Source organism: Acomys russatus, chromosome 12 (assembly GCF_903995435.1).
Source record: "Acomys russatus chromosome 12, mAcoRus1.1, whole genome shotgun sequence".
NCBI classification, from domain to species: Eukaryota; Metazoa; Chordata; class Mammalia; order Rodentia; family Muridae; genus Acomys; species Acomys russatus.
The window spans coordinates 44,826,387-44,846,801 of record NC_067148.1 but is presented as its reverse complement, the minus strand read 5'-3'; the positions used below and the strand labels follow the sequence as shown (position 1 = coordinate 44,846,801).

The following is a 20,415-nucleotide window of genomic DNA, read 5'->3' as shown; positions in this document are numbered from 1 at the left end:
CGTGTTGGTGAGGGAGTGAAGAGAGGACAGACATATGGACAGGGAAGCTGGGATCAGCTCAGGACTCTAATGAAATCTATGGCTAGCAGGAATCTCAACAGGAGTATGAATTGTTCTCTCCCTCTGCCATGGCACACTGTCACAGTTATAAGCCAGAAAGAAGGCACGGGCAGGATGCCCCCACAATGCAGTCCATCTAGTTTAACTTCTCACAACATGGAATATCACAGAAGGATGACCAGTGGATGACAGTGGATCTGAGTGGGCAAAGCAGACCCTGCACTGCAAGCAAAGTCCCCATAAGTGAGTCTGTCTGTGCGCACATGCTAAGCAACATACAAAGTCCCCATAAGTGAGTCTGTCTGTGCGCACATGCTAAGCAACATACAAAGCTTTCTCTAGACATCCGTTCCCTATCACTATCTTCTATAGATTCACAGACTTACATCCTCAAAGAGCAAACCAGAGGTGCTGTCATACCTCATCATAAGATACTTCACACCGAGTACAATTAAGAACAAACTCATATCAATAACTACAAAATAATGGTAAAGCAAATAAGTGCTTTCACTGAGAAGAATTCTTCATATTCTAACTAAAATGATAAGAACAAGAGACAAGAAAATGCCAGTTTCTCACACGTTCCCATAATCATTTCTCATGTTTTCACCTTCTTCATGTTTTTACTCTTTATGGACAGCTCCATTGGTGATCTAACAAATTCAGAAGTTCATCCCAAGTGCTGGGATTATAGGCGTGCGCCATTGTCCCCACTTAGAACGAGATCTTTGTTTTAAAAGGCTTATTGTTATAGCTGTCATTTTAGACAAAAACTAGAAATATTTGACTACTAATGTTGAAAACCTGGGGGCATTGAGGGATAAATTGTACTTATTGTTTCAGAAAGATGTCACCACATGAATTCTGCATGTTAACAGAAATTTGAATGTCTTTAGAAAAACTATGTATAAACCTATTTTCCTGCAGCTCATATTTTAGGCATTTGTGAAAAATCGCTGACCTCTATTGTTATTATATCCTTTTGGAATATACTGATGCTGGATGGAGTATTGACAAAGGCCCAACTTAAGTAGCTGTAAGTTGATACGCAATATATGTTCCAATTAAAATGAGATATAACCATCAATGCCTGTTTCTCTATGGAGCCATTTGATATTATGTCTATCTTCTATCATCCCTTTAGCCTAGAATATTCTTCTCTATTTTTTTCTTTATTTGATTTCATTCATGGAATGGATTCTCCAATGGCTCCAGTCTGTGGCTGCTGTTCATCTAATGTGCCATCGTGGTGTGCATCTATCATCCATTTTGCAGTTGGTAATTTTTATGTTCCACGAGAAGGACATTGTATTTGCTTATGCTTATATTTCCTGACTCACATCAACCCTTATGGATATCACATTTGTTGCCCAAAGACCTTAGTTCAAATTCCAGATTTTTATTCACAAGACTTATTATCCCGAATGAGTCATTTGCATTTTTTGACTTTCAGTTTCTTAATTTGCATAATGGAAATTGTATTAATGAATTAATGTGTTTTGAGAAAGAAATCACATATCGTATATACAAAATGCTTAGTATAGGACCAGAAGAATGCAATCACATACATTATGTAAAGCACTTAGCATAGACCATGGAAGACACCCTCTGCTCAATAATTGCTAGATAGTATGGACAACAAATGTGGAGTAGATCTTTCAATTGTCACATCTAACTATTGAATTTGGACATTTGAACAAAGAAGAATTGTGAATTATGTTAACCAATAAGAAAATACAGCAGCTATAGAACAAATGTGTGACAGTCAGTTCACACTCGGGCAGTCATGTTGGTGAGACTTTATGGGTGTAACTTCTGACATTACCAAAAGATACAATCTCATAGCAAACTCCTCAGTCCTCAGGCTCTTGAAATATATTTGCCCCTTTGTCTAAAATGTCCCCTGAGCCTTGAGTGCAGGAGTTGTTTTGCAGATGTATCTGTTAGGACTGGGTTCCTCAGCTCTGTATTTTGAGTGGTTCTAGTTTTCTGTACAACAGTGACCAGCACAGCAACATAACTAAGGATGCAGTAGTGGCAATGCCTACTTGGCAGTAACCAACAGTTCTCTGTTTGTAAGACTAACTCAAGAGGAGAGAAGTCATGCATGGCACTGGAAATCTAGCCAAATACCCAGAGCTAGTGAAGTTGTGGGTCTTGGAGCAGAATGTACATCCGCCACTTTACTAAACCAGCATACCCTCTAACTACACTGTAGATATTTATTCTTATAGTCACAGATAGGTGTTGTCTTTACCTCATCAAGGAAAATTCACTTTGCAGCCGATAATTGCTCTTTCACCCATGACACTCTAGGCAAACTTTATTGTATTTACCTATTATTGAAATCTCCAACTGCTAAGCTGCTCTTGCCTTACAACAATGCCTAGTCGTTAATTCTTGTTTGTCCAAGTTCTACTGTGGACCTAGTAACCAGTCTAGAACAGATCCCTGCTTTCCTTCTGGCCTACTGCGACTGCTTCGGCAGGTACTCAAGATTTTCAAAATGCATTTTCCAAGTTGGGCATGATGGTGTACACTTGTAACCCCAGAACTCAGGAGAAACTATCATGATTGCTTAAATTGTAGGGCTTCCTAGCAAAACCATGTCTCAAAACAAAAGGAAAAGGAAATAAAGATAGAATCCACAACATACATACATACATACATACATACATACATACATACATACATACATATATATACATATATATATATATATGCTTATTGGTAGAAGCTGTGTTCCATATTGTCTGTGGAAGACAACAACACTTTGTTGCACCAGTGCATCTGATTCTGCAGGGGCACACATAGGTTTTTGGGGGAGGGAACTGACTAGACTTTAATATCAATTACTCAGAACTTTCCTCTTGTCATTTAACACTTTGCCCATAACATTAATGCCATTGTTTAACTGACTCTGGATACTTTTGGTGCAACCATCTAAGGGCAAGAGCATGTTCTTTTACAGTCCTTATTCCTCTGAGCCTGTGGGCAGTAGATGTCCTCTGATGTTTCCAGATCTTTTTTTCTTCTTCTCTTTGCAAATATTCAGGCTTTAATATTTGTTGGACTATATTATTGTACCCAGCCTCTTTATCTTTACAAACACGTGTCTTCTATTATCCCATGCCTTTTCTTCTCTGGATTTTCAGCTCCTGGACTGCAGACATTTTAACTGATGCTATTGTCATTTGCAGTGACGTTAGCACCTGTGCGGATGATACTTCCAGCATCGTAGTAAATGGCACAGCTCAGATGGAAAGGTATTCTGGCAGTTGAGAGCCAAGGGATGCTACAAAAATCACACTGAACAACAAACCTCATACAATAGATTTATTGGGAGGGAAAAGCCCAGGAGGGAAGCTGCCTCTGCGCGGGCAAGAAGCAGCAGAGGAGTAAAGAGAAGGCAGGCTTTATATAGGCTTTCTTGGGTCGGTGGCTGGGTGGGCTTTCCAGGATGAAGCTTTCCAGGGTGGGGATTGGTGGGATTTCAAGCCCGGAACTTGGGCTTTAAAGATTTCACAGTATAGTATAAGATCTACCACTGTGGAGTTCATCAGCATCGTAAGCATTCCTACTATTCATTTATGGAGTGTTCACCTTTCCAATTGACTTAATTCCTATTGGATAATAACCCTTCATCCCTCCTCCAGCTCCATCTCCCAGTTATTCTACTGTCTATCACTATAAATTTGACCTCTTTAGGGTCCTCATGTAAATGGAGCTGTAGGGTTTGTCTTTTTGTTACTTGTTTATCTCACTCAGCTCACTCATATGCCAGAATTTTATTCCATTTCAAAGCTATACCTATGCTATGCATTTAGTGTATCAATTCATAACTAGAATTTGAATTTTTGATGACTTATTCCCATTGGGCCCTCCATACTGAAGATGACTTATTCCATCCCCACATTAATTTTATCATCTCACTCTATGAAATAAATCATTTCATACCTAATTCTATTTTCTCAGGCCCGCCAAACATGAATCTGAACTATTGACGTTGTTTTGTATGTCACCGTGAAGTTTGGAATAACAAAGAGGGAATTCCTAGGAGGGTCTACCGCTGTGCATATTGTCGGTGGGTGTTAGAACCAGCAAACGGTGCTTTTCCATCTCATTATTGGTCTGTTTTCCACTATCTATCATTCATTTTTCTTATAGCTCAAAATAATTGCTCTTACGGGCTTTCTTCTACATCACTGGCTCTCCTTATTGATTCGACCTTTATCAGTACACAACAAGCAAGAACTTCTCTCATTGTAAATATGACAGCAGCAACCACCCCCACCAAACCATTTCTGATTTGTATTCCTTTCCACGGCCACCAATATTGGGTTCCCCCCCCCAGTGAGATTCCGTGGGATCTATCTGTGATTGCTGCCTCAGTTTCTATTCAAGTCACTGTATCTGCCTTTAACCTTACTACTTCAATGTAGCATATCTTATTAAAGTTACTGATAACTTTGGTTTATTGGAATGTTAGCTCACTGCAAGCCAATAAGCACCTCTCTGACTTGGCATGACCTGACTCCTCAAGAGCACCAAGCAGCACTAATCCACTTCTCTTCTCTTTCTGGACAATGACTTCTACTTTGGCCGATTACCTCCCTATTCCTTTCCTACGGATGTTTTAATCCTCTTTTCTTATTCTACGAACCTTTTAAAAATTTTTTCTATATCACAGCTTTGTTATATAAAATAAGCATACAAATAAAATATTTACTGAAAATAACCACAAAGAAATGTATCTTAAAACAATTCTCTGTTATGCATATTATTCTTCTTGTAGTAAAGAAAAAAATCCAATTTGCATATGAATGAGAAGATGCTTATTTATCTTTACATAAATAATTATATCTTGGCTGAATATTTGATGTTTTATGGCTTGGAGCAGTTTCAATATTTTTGAGTTGATTGATATTTTGATTTTATAATCGTCCGTGTTGAATGCACTGCTTCACAAAAATATGTAGTACAAAATGGCAGAATCATATTTAAGGCCATTTCAGAAACTGTTGGAAATTTTCTCCTAATCTCAAGCCAAAATTAATTTTTAAAAAAATTTTTTGAAACTCAGGTCAAAGAATAATTTTTTTCTTTTCTTTTTCTTTTTTTAATTATAATTTATTCAGGCTACACCCTGGTTGTTACCCCCTCATTTTTATCTCCCCATTCCCATCCCCCATCCCTCCCTCTTTTCCTCTGTACCCCTCCCCTAGACCTCTGACAGATGGGGACCTCCTCCTCCACCATATGACCACAGCCTATCAGGTCTCAAAGAGTAATTTGTAAAGTTAAACATTCCAACACAATACAACCCCAGATACACTGACTTTACTTAAATGCTGATGAAGGTAGAAAAATATTAGCAGTCTTTGTTTTCTGTGATGAAGCCATCATGTTTTCATGACATCAGAAAGCTTAGTGTGTACAATAAGAAGCAGCTCCAGAATTCGTGATAAAATTAAAATATGAGCCAGAGCACTTCCGGCAGTATTCACTGGCTTTGTATGCTGTGTGAGGAGAGTTCTGGAATTTTGGTTTCTTTAAATAACACAGAAATACAGAGGCCAGAGATATGGCTCAGTGGTTAAGCGCACTGTCTGCTCTTCCAAAGGACCCTGCCTCAGTTCCCAGCACTTACATGAGAGCTTATAACTGTCTGTAACTCCAATTCCAAGGAATCTGACACCTTTATACCAATGCACATAAAATAAAATAAAAACCTCACAGAAATATTATAAGAACATGTTTTTGTTTTGATCACAGTGTGGGGATATGGGGCTGCTTTGCAGAACCTGACTATGATTTGCCTCATGCTCTAACAGAGACATGGTTTGCCAGTTGCAGATAATTTCTATGATTGTGTGACGTTGGAATTCTGAGAAATTTTCAGAGCACATATAAGTGCTAAATAGGTAGGGTTGGTGGTTGGTGGTCACTCAGGGGGATTGGTTGTGGCTTTTTAGTAGAGGTGCTCAAAGAAGAAAGGAAAAGAAACAAATTAGATTCAAGGATTACTCTCTCTTCTCTCCTTTCTCTTCTATCTAGTGATGGAGGTGAAACAGGGCGGGGGATAAAGAGTAGGAAAAAGAAGAACCCAGAAAGTAATAAAAGTCCAGCTGCAATGTTGCAACAACATGTGTGGTATAAAATGCATGTTTTCTATGTGTAGAAATAAGCAAGGCCACAGAGAAGTTTCATGCTGCAACATGGTTGAGTACATTTACAATTCATTATGCATTTGATCTGGAGTGGAGTTTAAGCCTCTGTGCACCCAGACAGCTTTTATTGTTGCTAAGTTTTCGTGGCCCCTACATTCAGTCACATGAGTTATGACCTACTTAAGACACTGTGCTCTACGCTATCAACTCCTGATAAATCTCGTGGTTATCTGTTGTTGAAAGTTCCAGGATGCCCATTTTCTGTAATGGATGTAATTGACCATCTGAAATCTTAAATATATGCCTAATGTTTTCTCAAAATTTATATTACAAATGAACACATCAGCACTTTCCCCTTGTTTCCCACATTTATAAGATTTCACATCATAGCAACTCCAACTGCATTTTTTCTAACTGTTCAGCTAAAAATAATTATGGATGTCTTTAGTTTCCTTTCTTTCTTTCTCCTTCCCTCCCTCCCTCCCACCCTCCCTTCTTCCCTCCCTCCCTCCTTCCTTCCTTCTTTCCTTCCTTTCATTTTTGGACTGAGCCTTGACTTTTATTACTTAATAAAGTTCTATATTTATTTTGTTCTCTGACTCTGTGTTCATGCTTTCAACACGTTCCCTACATTTTTCTGCACCTCAATAAGGGAAGTCCCTTGATCCTGTTACCAACACACTTGGCACACATGGAGCCATCATAGGCCTTGCTGACGTGTTTCTCTGTCTTAGACATTCTCGCAAGGACTTCAGGTCTTACGGCACGAAGCTCTCAAGGTCTGCCTGGGCACACATTATGTGTGGACTTCGGTGCTTTCCAACCTTCTTGGTATAAAGGTAAATGATTCTATAGTCAGCGGTTCGAGACCCTAGAGGTTGTTAGACACTGTATTGTAGGGAAGTCCCCAATGCAGTGTGTCAGCTGCTGGACTGTGCTGAGTGCCTCCGGGCACCACCCCCAGAAGAGCCCATTTCGTTTCTAACCTATATCTAACCCACTTGAGAAAAGAAATCTTACTGGCTTCACCTTGAACACACGACTGCAATTTCCTTCAAAACCAGGCACCAGTTAACCACTTTACCTGGCTTCTCTTGTACGTTCCATATGCCTTTACTCAAATGCCTGTACTCCGTCGGTGCCAGCAGAAAACAGGCTGCACCCTTCCCCCAACCACAACAGCCAGCCCCTTTCTTTGTTTTGCTTTTTTTCCCCCTTAGCTTCCACTTTTACTTAACTCAGCCTTTCATATCGAACTCCCAACAGCCAGAATCTAAATTCCATGAGAAGAAAACATTTTGTTTCTTTTACTGTTGTGCGTGCGACATTTTTAAAAATCCTGACTGATAATGGTGCTATAATTGACTAAATATTTGCTGGGTGCCGGGAAAAAACGTAAAAGATCCCCTTAGACCACGTATTTAAAGGCAAGTGTCCTTGGTCGTCATTCTCGTGTTTCTGTGGGTAAAAATCTCAGCTTTATGGAGCCGCAGCTTAACAGCAACACTAACAGTTAAGTGCATGCTGTGTACAGAGCAGGAGTGCCTCAATTCATTTCCTTCCTAAGCCGCACAAACAGAAACAGCTACCGTCATCTGCCACACGGCTGAGACTACGCAATTTTCCTGAGATCCTCATGGTAGTATTAACTGATTTCGCTGAGCTAAAGATTAGTTCGACATGACTGCAAAGATTTTTTTTTTTTTTTTTTTTTTTACTGTTTTAATACATATGTTCCATTTGGCCTTTGACTGCTATTTTGGTTATGGAGTTAATAAACCAGTCAGAAAAACAATCCTGAATGATATACCATTAGCTGGCTGAGTTCATTTCTTTTATGACACACACTCGGGTATAGCGTAATTTTAATATCATTTTTATTTGTAGAAAAACCCAAGTAGACAAAATCTAAGGCAATTTTCACTTTTAATTGAAAATTAAGGGTTACTTTGTTTCACAAGTAGCATGCACATAACACTAGGTCTATAATATAACTATGTGCTTTAGCTGTAAGTATGTAATAGTTAGTTGTTAAAAGCTGAATTTTATTTGATTTGAATATTTCTCTTGCAAAGGGGAAGCAATAAAAACACTCCTGTGGCTAATTTAATAAAAGCAAATTCTCATGGATGTGTTGCGAGTATCTGCTGTGAGGCAAAGCTTCCTTCATTTCATTTTTATTTTTACTTTTTTGTTTCAGCGTTCATTACATTGATTGTGCTGAAACAGGATGCAGGGAGTCTAACAATGGAAAAGAAAATTGGATAGGTGTAGGTGAAAGAAAATCAGTGGGCCATTTGCTCTGCATTGTCACTGGAGGCAGTTGTTTTGTTTGGGATTTGCAGCATATTCACTTTGTAACCATAATAAAGAATATAGATCTTGCTCACTTTTTGAGATGAATTTTTTGGAACAGTCTTTCTCTTTTGACACATTTTTAGTTACAGAGTAAAATATGTTGACAAATTAATATTATTTCATAATAGATACATAAATAATTTAATGGCCTAGGCATTGTAAGAATTGATTTCTAAGTCCAGCTTTCACATTACCTACTATCTCTGTCTCTTAATATTTTCCTGTAATTATAGAGCAAAGTATTCATTCTGTTCTCTTATGAGTATATTGAAAATTTGATGAAGAATTAATATATGAGAAATTACTTTATAAATGGAAATCCTTGTGTAAATGTAAAATAGTTTGTTCTGTTTGTTATGGCTTAAATGGATTATTAAATACTTTATTCAAAAATTGAAAGATTTGGACTATAACATTTGGAATATCTTTGATGTTGGTTAGTCAATGCAGACCTTTGTGCAGTAAGAAGTCAGTAATGGACCTACAGTTAAGCACCAGTGATGAAGTAACGATCGTTTTCCTTTCATTATTCAAACAACTGATTTTCACATATATATTTACTCTTTTGCGGATATAAAAAAAGCAATAATGCATACTTAAATACACATGAATTTTTATATTTACGTAAATAGTGTCCAACCAATGTCTGGTTTAACTTGAGGCCCATGCCTGGAGAGGGAGCCCGTGCCCTACACTGCCTGGATGGCCAGGAGCCTGAGGCTGGATAGCCCGGAGGCTTAGGGTAGAACCAAACACAACTGACTAAAACAAAAATCAATGAAATAATTCCTAAAGATATTCTGCTACACTGCCCAGTCTTCATCAGAGAGGTGTCCTCTGCCAGATGTTGAGAGCAGGTGAAGAGAGCCTGTTCAGAGAGAGGCTAAATTGAGGGTCTCCAATGGTTCTCTCCCTTTGGAGCTTGGGGAACTTTGAGGTAGCGGGAGAGGAAAGAGTGTAGGAGTCAGAGGGATGGAGGACACCAGGGGAACATGGCCCACTAAATCAACTAATCAGGGCGCCTAAGGGCTTACAGAGACTGAGGCAGCAGGCGGGGGGAGGGGGGGTGGGGGGAGGGAGCTGCATGGGTCTGTACCAGGTTGTTAGCTTGTTGTTTTTGTGGGTCGTCTAACAGTGGGAGCAGGTATGTCTCTGATTCTTTTGCCTGAGCTTGGGATGTAGGCATAAGGTTATTGTGCAGTTTAAATTCTGAGTTTCTGTCTAAATCTGTAAACTCTGCTACCTAATTATCCTCCTATTGTGTCAATAAAGCAGCTTACAGCCAATCAATGAGCAGGGGAGAGATAGGGCTGGACTTCCTGCCAGCCAAGGGAGGAGGAGTCAGGGGGAGAAGCTGGAGGTGTAGGCCACCAGGAGTGGTCCTAGGAAGATTAGGAGGAAGGAGCTGGAGCTGAGGAAAGCTACAAAGTGCAAGTATTGCTGGGATGTTTGCTGGGAGTTAAGAAAAATAGCATAGAGGGTTAAGAACAGACTTAAACTGCTCAGATTGTGTTGTGAAGCCTTGTACTAAAGAGTCTCAATCATTTGTGTGATAGCTGTATTAAGAAATAAGCTAAAAGAAATAAACAGAGTTTTATAAAAATCATTTCAACGTTGGAACTCTTTTCCTCCTATGGGGATGCCTTATCCAGCCTCGATATGAGGGCTTTTGCCTTGTCTTAATTGTATCGTGCTGTGGACCTTTGGTTGTTGGTACTTGGAGGCCTGCTGCTTTCTGAAGAGGTCACAGAGGGGGAGTGGCTCTGACAGAGAGGGGAGGTGGAAGGAGCTAGGAGGAGTGGCAGGAGGAGAAACTGTAGTTGGGATGTACTGTATGAGAGAAAAATCTATTTTCAGTAAAGAAATAAAAATAAATAAAAGAAAAAAGAAAATAAAAGAGTCAAATACCAAACCTAACCAAACAAACAGAAAGTGCGGTAGGATTCTGATGGTGTTGGGATCATTTTGTTAGGAGACTTTTAATTATTGCTTCTATTTTAGTACGGGTTTCACTACTGTTTAAATTACTTATCTGAGCTTACTTTAACTTTGGTAAATGGTATGTACTGAACAAATTGTCTATTTCTAATAGAGTTCCCAATTTTGTGGAAGTGCAAGTTAATCTGTCTGTATCTATCTATCTATCTATCTGTCTATCCTCTATCATTTTCAATACATCCTAACTAGTTTCCCTCCTCTCCACTCCTCCCCTTGTGCCACCTGGAATTAGTGCGTCTTTATGATTCTCTGGATTTACTCTGTTGGGATGCTGCCCTTTGCTTTTCTAATTTTGTTAATTTGGATCTTTTCTCTCTGTGTTTTTTGGATAATTTGACTAAGGGCTTGCTAATCTCATTGATTTTTCTCAAAAAAAATCAACTTTTTTATTAATTCTTCATTGTTTTGTTTGTCTCTATTGTTTCAGCCCCAAGTTTGATTACTTCTTGCTGTCTACTACTTTGAGGTGTGACTTTTTTTGTTGTTGTTGTTCTAGAGCTTTCAGGTGTTCTGTTAAGTTACTAGTATGAGATCTTAATTTTTTTAAATGTAGGCCTTTAGTGCTATGAATTTTCCTTCTAGACCCACCTCTATTGTGTCCCATGTTTAGGTATGTTGTTTATTCATTTTCATACAATTCTAGAAAGTCTTTAATTTCTTTCTTATTTTGTCTTACATATTTTTCATTTAGTAGAGAGCTATTAAGCTTCCATGAATTTGTAATCTTTCTATTGTTTCTGTTGCTGACATCCAGCTTTAGTCCATGGTGCTCTGATAGGATGCACTGCGTTATCTCAGTTTTCTTGTATTGGTTGAGACTTGCTTTGTGTCTGAGAATGTAGTCAGTTTTGGAGAAAGTTCCATGAGGTGCCGAGAAGAAAGTATATTCTTTTGTGTTTGGGTGAAATAGTCAACATGTGATTTTTGCTATCGTAGTGTTTCTCCTATGAACTTGGATGCCCTTGTGTTTGGTGCATAGATGTTAAGAATTGCAATGACCTTTTGGTGAACTTTTCCTTTAATGAATATGTAGTATCTTGCACTATATCCTCTGATTAGTTTTGGTTTGAAGTCTATTTTGTCAGATATTAAAATAGCTACACCAGCTTGCTTCTTTGGTCCATTTGTTTGGAATATATTTTTCCATTCTTTTATGTTATGTATGTATCCTTTAGGTTATGTATATCCTTGATGTTAAGGTGTTTTTCTTGGATGGAGCAGAAGGATGGATCCTTTTTTAAAGAAAATCCATTCTGTTAGTCTGTGCCCTTTTATTGGGGAATTGAGATTATTGATATTGAAAGATATTAATGAGCAGTGTATGTTGATTTTCTTCATTGTGGTGTGGGGTTTTGTCCCTGTTTTGATTTGTCTGATGCTATTTATTCTTTGTGGTATTTTTACGATGGGGAGAGAGGTGTGCTTAACTTCTAAAGGTAAAAGTTTTCTTTATAGTGCCTTCTGTAGAGCTGGATTCATAGATTGATACTGTTAAATTTGTTTATTTTTCATGGAATGTTTTATTTTCTCCATCTATTATTATTAAATATTTTTTCCGAGTGTGATAGTCTTATCTGTAATCTCTGGTCTCTTAGAATTTATAGAATACCTTTCCTGGACCTTCTGACTTTTAGAGTCTCCATTGAGAAATCACGTGTTATTCTAATAGGTCTACCTTTATTAGTTATTTGGTCTTTTCCCTTTGCAACTTTTAATATTATTTCTTTGTTTTTGTGAGCCTAGTATTTTGATTATATGCCAAAGGGATTTCTTTTCTGGTCCAGTTTATTTGGTATTCTCTTTGTCTGTTGTACCTTGATAGGCATTGCCTTCTTTATGTTAGCAAAACTTTCTGCTCTCATTTTGTGGTAAAAGTTTTCGGTGCCTTTGACCTGGATTTCTTATCCTTTTTCTACTCTTATTGTTCTTAGATTTAGTCTATTCATAGTGTTCCAGGTTTCCTGGATATTTTGTTCCATACTAGATTTAGCATTTTCTTTGATTGAGGTATTCATTTCTTCTATCATGTCCTCAATGGCCAAGATTCTCTCTTCCATCTCTTGCATTTTGTTGATGAGACTTGCCTCTGCGGATTCTGTTCAAGTTCCTAAATTTTTCATTTCTACATTTCCCTCAGTTTGTGTTTTCTTCATTAATTCTATTTCCGCTTTCAGATTTTGAACTGTTTTATTAATTTCATCAACTGTTTGTGCTTTTATAGATTTTATAGATCTAAGAAATTTATTTATTTACTCTTTAAGGATCTCTATAATATTCATATAGCCCATTTTAAGATCTTTATCTTGTATTTCAGCTATGTCGCAATTCTCGGGACCTAATGCGGTAGGACTGCTGGGCTCTGGTGGAGATAGACTGTTTTGGCTCTTGTCGATTGTGTTTTTACTCTAGCATCTAGGCATCTGGGCTTGAGCGAATCGTAATTATAGATGCTGACATCTGGTCTTGTCTTTGTTGGGTGGGTGTTTTGTTCCTTGTTTCCTGTTACCCTCTCTAGTTCTTAGAAAGGTCTTGTGGCTCTGTGTTGCCTTGCATCTTGTTAAGTGTGGTCACTGGTGGTTCAGGGTATATACAGTGTTGGGATCTGTCACTTCAGAATGGCAACGGGCCGGGGAGGAGGACCTAGGAGGATCCAAATGAAAGAGGATAGCAGGGCAGTCCACAAGAATCTGCTTAGTCCCCTGGGAATGGGGACAGAGAGTGAGGAGAGGCCAAAACTGTTAGTTTGTTACAGAGCTAGGGATGAGATTGGGGGTTAAATATGAAGGAGAGGAGGGAGTGTGGACACACAAGGCTGTCCTAGCTGTTTCTTTGGTCTACTTGCTTCTCTGGCACGCTGTGCTGGAGGGTTCCCACGGGTGCCTGTTGGAGTTGGGGGCTAGGATAACGGGATGAGGGGAGAAAGGTGGGAAGCTCTGTGTGGCCCACTGAAGATCGGGGAGGGAGACCACAGGAGGTAGTGCGCTACAGAACTAGAGGTGAGACTAGGGGGGTTGGATTTGGAGACGAGGGGGGAGGAGGGAGCAGTGAAGACCTGCAGTTCGCCTACCGGGTTCCCTGGCCGGAGTGGCCTGCGGGTTCCCAGGGAAGGCCTGCTAGGGATGAGGGTTGGGATAACGGAATGGGTAGTGGGAAGGAAGGTCTGGAAAAGAGGTATGTGTGACCTACTGGAGGTGGGGACACAGAGGCAGAGGAGACCAAATCATGTGGTCTGCTACAGAGCCGAGGATGAGACTAGGGGGTTGGATTTGGAGAAGAAGAGGATGACAGGAAGATCGGCAGTTAGCTCATTACTTCTGGCCAGAGCTTCTTGTATACTTTTCATTATTCACAGAGCTGAACTGTTTCTGTGGAAGCGTGTTGTCCTTCTGCCCTATTAATATCACAGTGGCAGCTTAGCTCCAGCTGTTCCATATTGTAGCAGATGATTTACCTGTAGGTTCGCCTGGATGCTCTAATGCTGAGGCAAAAACCTGCTCTGTTTTCAACTGTATGTACTGTCTTTAATGTTTGGATGTCATTGTTTCTTGCTTTATAAAGTCTGTGGGAGAAATAAGTCTGACAAGTGTTTTGTTTTGTTTTGTTGTTTCTTTACTCTGGGCACCTATTGCCCTATTCAGTTTGCTTTTTCCCAACCTTTCTTTTTTCCGTTATATAGGTACATCTGATGGCATAAACCTTTTCTTTTGACACATCTTATGAACCCGCCATCCAGCTCTCCACTGCAGTGAAACTCAAAGGGGAAATAACTAGTGACTGACTGGCATAGGGGGACAGGAAGCTCTTATTGTTTTAATATTTCAAAAGAATTAATCTGCATCATACAAAACAAAACTAACAACAAATGGAGCCTCCCAGTCGGGGTAAAATTGTGTCCTGATCTTATTGATAACACATGCCGGGATATTGGAGTTGGCTGAAGTTGCAGAGATGAGCTAGCAATTACCGAAAAGTAGAGAATCATAAGAGAGTTTGGGATAATTAAAAGTGATGCCAAGGTTCTGTGAACTCACTCTATGCATAAGGCACATGTCATAGCCGAGTTTACATAAGTTTTTCACTGAGTTTTAGAACTCACAGAGAAGAAAGCTTCAGCAGCTTTACCAGGGATAGTGTGTGGTTCACAAATCCTCATTTTTAGGAATCTCAAACTTGGGTTAATGCTGTTGAATGTTACATAGGTGATGGAGAATGGAGAAGGGCCAAGACACAGTCTACAAAGACTGCACTATATCTCACTCACACAAATACAAAGAGGTATGTAGGTTGTTATGCCCACTGTGAAAATTTTCCAGTTAAGTCATAACTGTACACATTTTTGTTTGATTAAAATCTTGTCAATAGACACGTTAGCATAATGATTACTCCTTATTCATCACGCACCTAGAAAACCAAAACTACAAGCAAAGTAAAATTACAAATGTACAGCAGCGTTTGAGGAGAAACAAAACATTTTTAGCAAAAGGCTTGAAAATATGATGCTATAAAAGCTTAAATTGTGCTCAGTAATTCTTGAGACTTTGATCTAAATCAAAGGTTTTTGGGTAGCTCATGGATTTTTTTTTTTTTTTTTTTTTTTGCCTTCCCCGATCTGCTGCAAGCCATAGATTTGAAAGAAATCTCACACATACATGATTATTGCACCCTGACAACCTGTTCTCTGTCTTAAGCAGCAGCAGTCCATTAGTCACTGTTCTGTGTAAACATGTCACTCAGCCTTAGTGATACCAGAGGCCAGTTTGACAAAGCCTACCTCAAAACATGGGGTGGGGGCGGGAGCGAGTTCACAAGTGTTTGTGAGAAAGTCTTACCAACACAAATGATATCAGGTTGTTTAGATGTAAGTAGGATGGTTTTATATCAAATGGTTTGGTAAAGAGAGACTTTCCTCCCCCTCCTTATGTTTAAATTAAGGAGAAAATATGTCATATTTGAAGCCGTAATTACATTTCCCGACATGTCCCTCTTCTTAGTAATTCATTAAAAATTTAACATCTACCAACTGTTTTAATTTTGATTTATTCTAAATATATATATATATAATCACATATTGCACATTATAAAAATATATGCAAATAGAAACTGTACTGGCTAGTTTTATGTCAACTTGGTATAAGCTAGAGTCTTCAGAGAGGAGGGAGCCTCAGTTGAGAAAATGCCTTGATAAGATCATGATGTAAGCAAGCATGTAGGGCATTTTCTTAGTTAGTGATTTGTGGGGGAGGGTCCTGCCCATAGTTGGTGGTGCTATTCCTGGGATGGTGGTCCTGGGTTCCATAAGAAAACAAGCTGAGCAAGCTAGTAAGAAGTACCCATCCATGGCCTCTATATCCTGCCCGCTTGGGTTCCTGTCCTGACTCCCTTCCATGATGAACAGGGATAAGGAAGTGTAAGCCAAATAAACCCAGCTTGGTTTTTGGTCACAGTGTTTAATCATAGCACCCCTCCATGGCCTCTGCATCAGTTCCTGCCTCCAGGTTCCTGTCCTGCTTGAGTTCTTGTCCTGACCTCCATTGATGATGAACTGCGATGTGAAGGTGCCAATGAAGAAACCCTTTCCTCCCCATGTTTCTTTGGTCATGGTGTTTCATCACAGCAATCATAACCCTACTTAAGACAGAAGCTTAGGGCCAAAATAAAAATGAGATAAACATTGAAAATATTTTCTTAGGTTCCCAGGCTTTGGGTCAGATGGAGATCAAGCAGGAGAGGATGCCGGAGAGAAGGAAGCTGCCATGGAGCGGTATGGACCCCGAGCACATGGCCATGAGGGCTGGCCTGATGAAACAAGAGCATCCTGGGCAGGGACAACTATGGCAAGTAACTTGGGGTGTGTTGGAATAGCAAAAAAAACTCAGAGGGTTGACACCTTCCCAGTTATGGTGCTTTAAAGCTTATTTAAATCTAAAAGGTCTCTGTCTCAATTATTTGAGAACTAGCTGAGACAGAGAAGCCCTCTAAAGCCTAGTTAATTATTCTACATCATATTTTGCTTTCACTGTAAATACAAGTATTATTATCAGACACAGAATATATTTCACTCAAATTGAAAGTTTTGGTTAACATTGTAGTGTTGCTATTTTAAACTCTGATCCTAGGTTGAATTTATTTCAGCATTTGACTTCAATAGGCTGATAGCTCATGGAAATAACTCCTAAAGGTAACAAATGGTTCCTTGGCTGTGTTTATTAATCACGGAACTCATAAAGGTTCACCTATAAGTTTCCCAAGCTTTTGAATTAAAAAGCACTGTTTGAGTATTTTTTTAATTAGAATACTTTTTGTTTACTTACCAAAAATTTAAAAATCTTATTCTATAGCAAGGCAAAAATATCTGTGGAATCTTTTCAGACTTTTCTTGTGCTGAATTTCAATTTCAAAGTGTATTGGAAATTTTTAGAATGTTTTGAATGTAAAGATGTGAAACTCTTGTCCATCTTTTTAAAGTAAAAAATAACATAACGAAAACATTTTCAAGCATTCACTCTTCAAAATAGTGCGCTTTATTTTGTAAACAAGTTGGCTCCTCACTTCCTAAAATTCACTGAAACACGAAAAGGATTTATGAAAGGCATTTACTCTCTCACTTTAAGTGATGAAAGAAATTTCTCTTACAAATGCTAAAATATAATCTTTCATTTGAGCCCTTTCTTTAACTGGAACCTTTCTATACACTTAAAAGATAGGCAGGTTGTTTTCTATTTCTGTACCTGGATCTATTTTCCATCCCCTCCCCTCCTGCTATGTGCCTCAGGAAGGGATGCCAGCTATGTGGGCTGTATCGATGGTCTCCTTGTTGCCTGTGTTTCAGTTGAGCCTGGCTCTGGAAGCTCTCAGCCCAGGTGGTACAGATGGTGGGTTTTCTTTATTTTTCTTTCACCTTTTCTCCTTGTGGTTTCTTCACCAGCAGAGAGGAAAGCCCGAGTTCAGGCTGTTGCTCTTTCTCTTCAAAGTCTGTTGCTATAGATGACTCACTGAGTGATTAGGTCCAAATAATTTCTTCATTGGAGTTATCCTTTCAGAGTAGGTACCATTCCTACTAGGCTGTGATTGTTTTGTTGTTACTTGTTTTGTTATATGCTTTTTCTCCTGCCCTTTTCTCTCTTACATTTGAAGATGCCAGACTGTGCTTGCAGACTGTCTGTTGTGTGCTGTGCTTGGAGTCGTGTGCTTTATTCTCATGAAAGAATACTGTGCTGGTTCTTTCGTGCGTATTATTTTAGTTTTTGCTGGGGCATCAATATGATTGCACTTGGCAGAAAGTGTGAGTTAGAGGCCCACATTCACAAGTTATAAGGAGAAATGTTAAACATATCAGTGGCTCTTGGGTCCTGTGGTCTGATGAAAGATACAGACAGAGGTCCGAATAGCAAGAAAGATTTTGGGAGAATTTTTTTTCATAGACACCTGTTAGGACTTTGTTTTGCAAACTCTGTGCAAGACTACAGAGAAGGATGAGACTCGAGGCTTTTGATTGCCTCAGACCTAATCTAGTCAGTGATGTCAAGGTATGGAGTCAGCATCTGTCCAGTGATTTGATAGGATGCAGGAACTGTCAGTGTTCCTAAGAGAAGGAAGTAGGTATCTCAAGACAGCAAGACAGACAGCCAGCAAGATTAGCTTGTGCTGTGTCCAAATCAGAGAACCTGTATAGACTGACAACCAGAGGAGATGGAGCAGAGCACTGGAGAAAATGAGTGTACTGCTCATGTCACAAGGGCTTGAAGTTAGGAGGGTCCAGTAAAGGAATCTCTGTAGACTCAAGAAAACTCCCACAGCAGGGGAAATGTTCTCAAAACATAGGCCATGCATGCTGTTGTGCTGAGAAGTTTTGGTTTCTTAAGAGACCCAGTTTTTGTTTTTGTTTTAATAGCCAGGTGTGGGATAAGGGGCTGCTTCAGTTTGTCCACAGCTGTTAACTATGATGGTTTCATGTACCAGTAAGGGGCGCGATCTTTGCCGTCTGCAAGTAGTTTAACTCTAGGAACTCTTGAGAGGGTATAAACTCCAGAGCCCGGAGAGAGGTCCCCGGGGCGCTTTGAAGAGGAAGGCTGCTGCCCGCCCCACTTGTTCCTGGTTCCTGTTGTGGTTTGACTAGAAAAAGAGGTTGGAGGTATCCTGATGAGAAAGACTGGATTTACCCCCAAGGAACTTGACAACCCTGTTCACCAGAAGTAGTAAAAAGATCTCAATGCCCCGTCTCTCCACTAACCTTCTGACTCTCTTACCTGATGTTGTGGTGTTGGAAAGGTTTGGGGTGGAGAAGGGTGGTAGATAAGAGAACCCAAATAAAATAAGTAAAAGAAAAAATGCCAACATGCTATGGCATGTGACATAATACAGTATAAAGTGTTTGATGGGCACATAATATTTTGTTTTCAGAATACGAAATTAGGAATAATATTTTATCCTCATTATTACTGATTTTCAGTTTTTGCTTACTTGGACTAATATAATTGAACATTAAAGTATTCCTTTGAGACTGAGTTTCTTTTTAGAAACTTTTTCATTCTTTTGATTTTGCATTGTGATTTGTGTTTATGTGACTAAGTGTAAAATGTTCCAAGTTATCCTGTCTTCATTGTAAGAACCACTAAGATATCAAGAGATAATTGGTAAAGGACATAAAAAATAAATCAACACAAAAGAAGAAACAATGCCCCGAACGCAAAAAAAAAAAAAAAAAAGCTAAATCTAACTAATATCTAATAAACAATTCCCAGCACATTGGCATATTTATTTAAGAATATCTACTTAAGCTTAATTGTGAAACTAAACTATTTGGTCTTCAACCCTAACAGAGACTTGAGAAGAAGTAAAATTAATTACCTGAATAAACAGGAAGGGCAGGTTAGCAGCTTCCAAATTACAAAAAAAAAAAAAAAAAAAAAAAAAAAAAAAATGACAGAGACATATTGCTGCCTGAACAATCGCTCATAACTCTCTCTAACATTGGAGCATCATCTTTAGCCTTCTGGCCCAATATAACAGACAGACATATTTGTCCAGCAGGAACTACTGAGGACTTGCTTACCCTGTCTTGACAGAGTTTGGCTGTTGACTCTACCTGCATCGAAACTTGCCCATTTTTAGACAGAATTCCTAGTTTGTGGCCGAAACAATGACATTTTGCCCACTGGCTGGTTTGCCACATTTGAAGCCATCTCCATAAGGAGGCTCTTTGATACTTACTCACCACCCTCTTTGAAGTAGGCTGGGTGTTGCCAGGAGTTAAGCTGTCTTATTGTCAAAGAATCCTTAAAACAATATTTTTTAAACACATTTAAATGCCACATTCTGTGGGACACTGATGCTGCTGAAGACCTTATCTATGTTTTTGAAAGCCTTATCTATTTTATCTTATTTGTCTATAGACTCGTACCTATCCATTACACCTAGCATGTATATTCCTGTGATATAAATAGACTAGTAATTGATATGACCATGATTTGATCAACTAACAATTAACTTGTATATTTTACTATCCTAAACAGCCTGCAATGGCACTTTCAAAGTATTGGAGGTAAACCTTGCATTCTACTTGAGTGGTATGGCTACAATACCTTATTGATCTATAGAATTGACTTGCTATTTTAATTATTTTCAGACTAGGTTGTTAGACTCTTAATACTAGTTTATCATCAGCTTTGCAGCCAAATAATTTACTTCTGAGCAAAATAAAAGTGCTTATTTACTATTTTATTATATAAATATTATAGAAGTCAATTTTAAAAGCCATTTATTTTTCTTTAATATAAATTTTTGGTTAAGGTAGGTAATATAATCCATAAAACCATTGCTGACCTACAGA

The 20,415-nt window shown here is 38.8% G+C and overlaps 1 pseudogene; it reads left to right on the top strand.

Moving 5' to 3' along the window:
* Window positions 1-13,725: 13,725 nt before the first annotated feature.
* Window positions 13,726-20,415, top strand: part of LOC127196093 (COP9 signalosome complex subunit 5-like) — a 66,807-nt pseudogene continuing 60,117 nt past the window's right edge.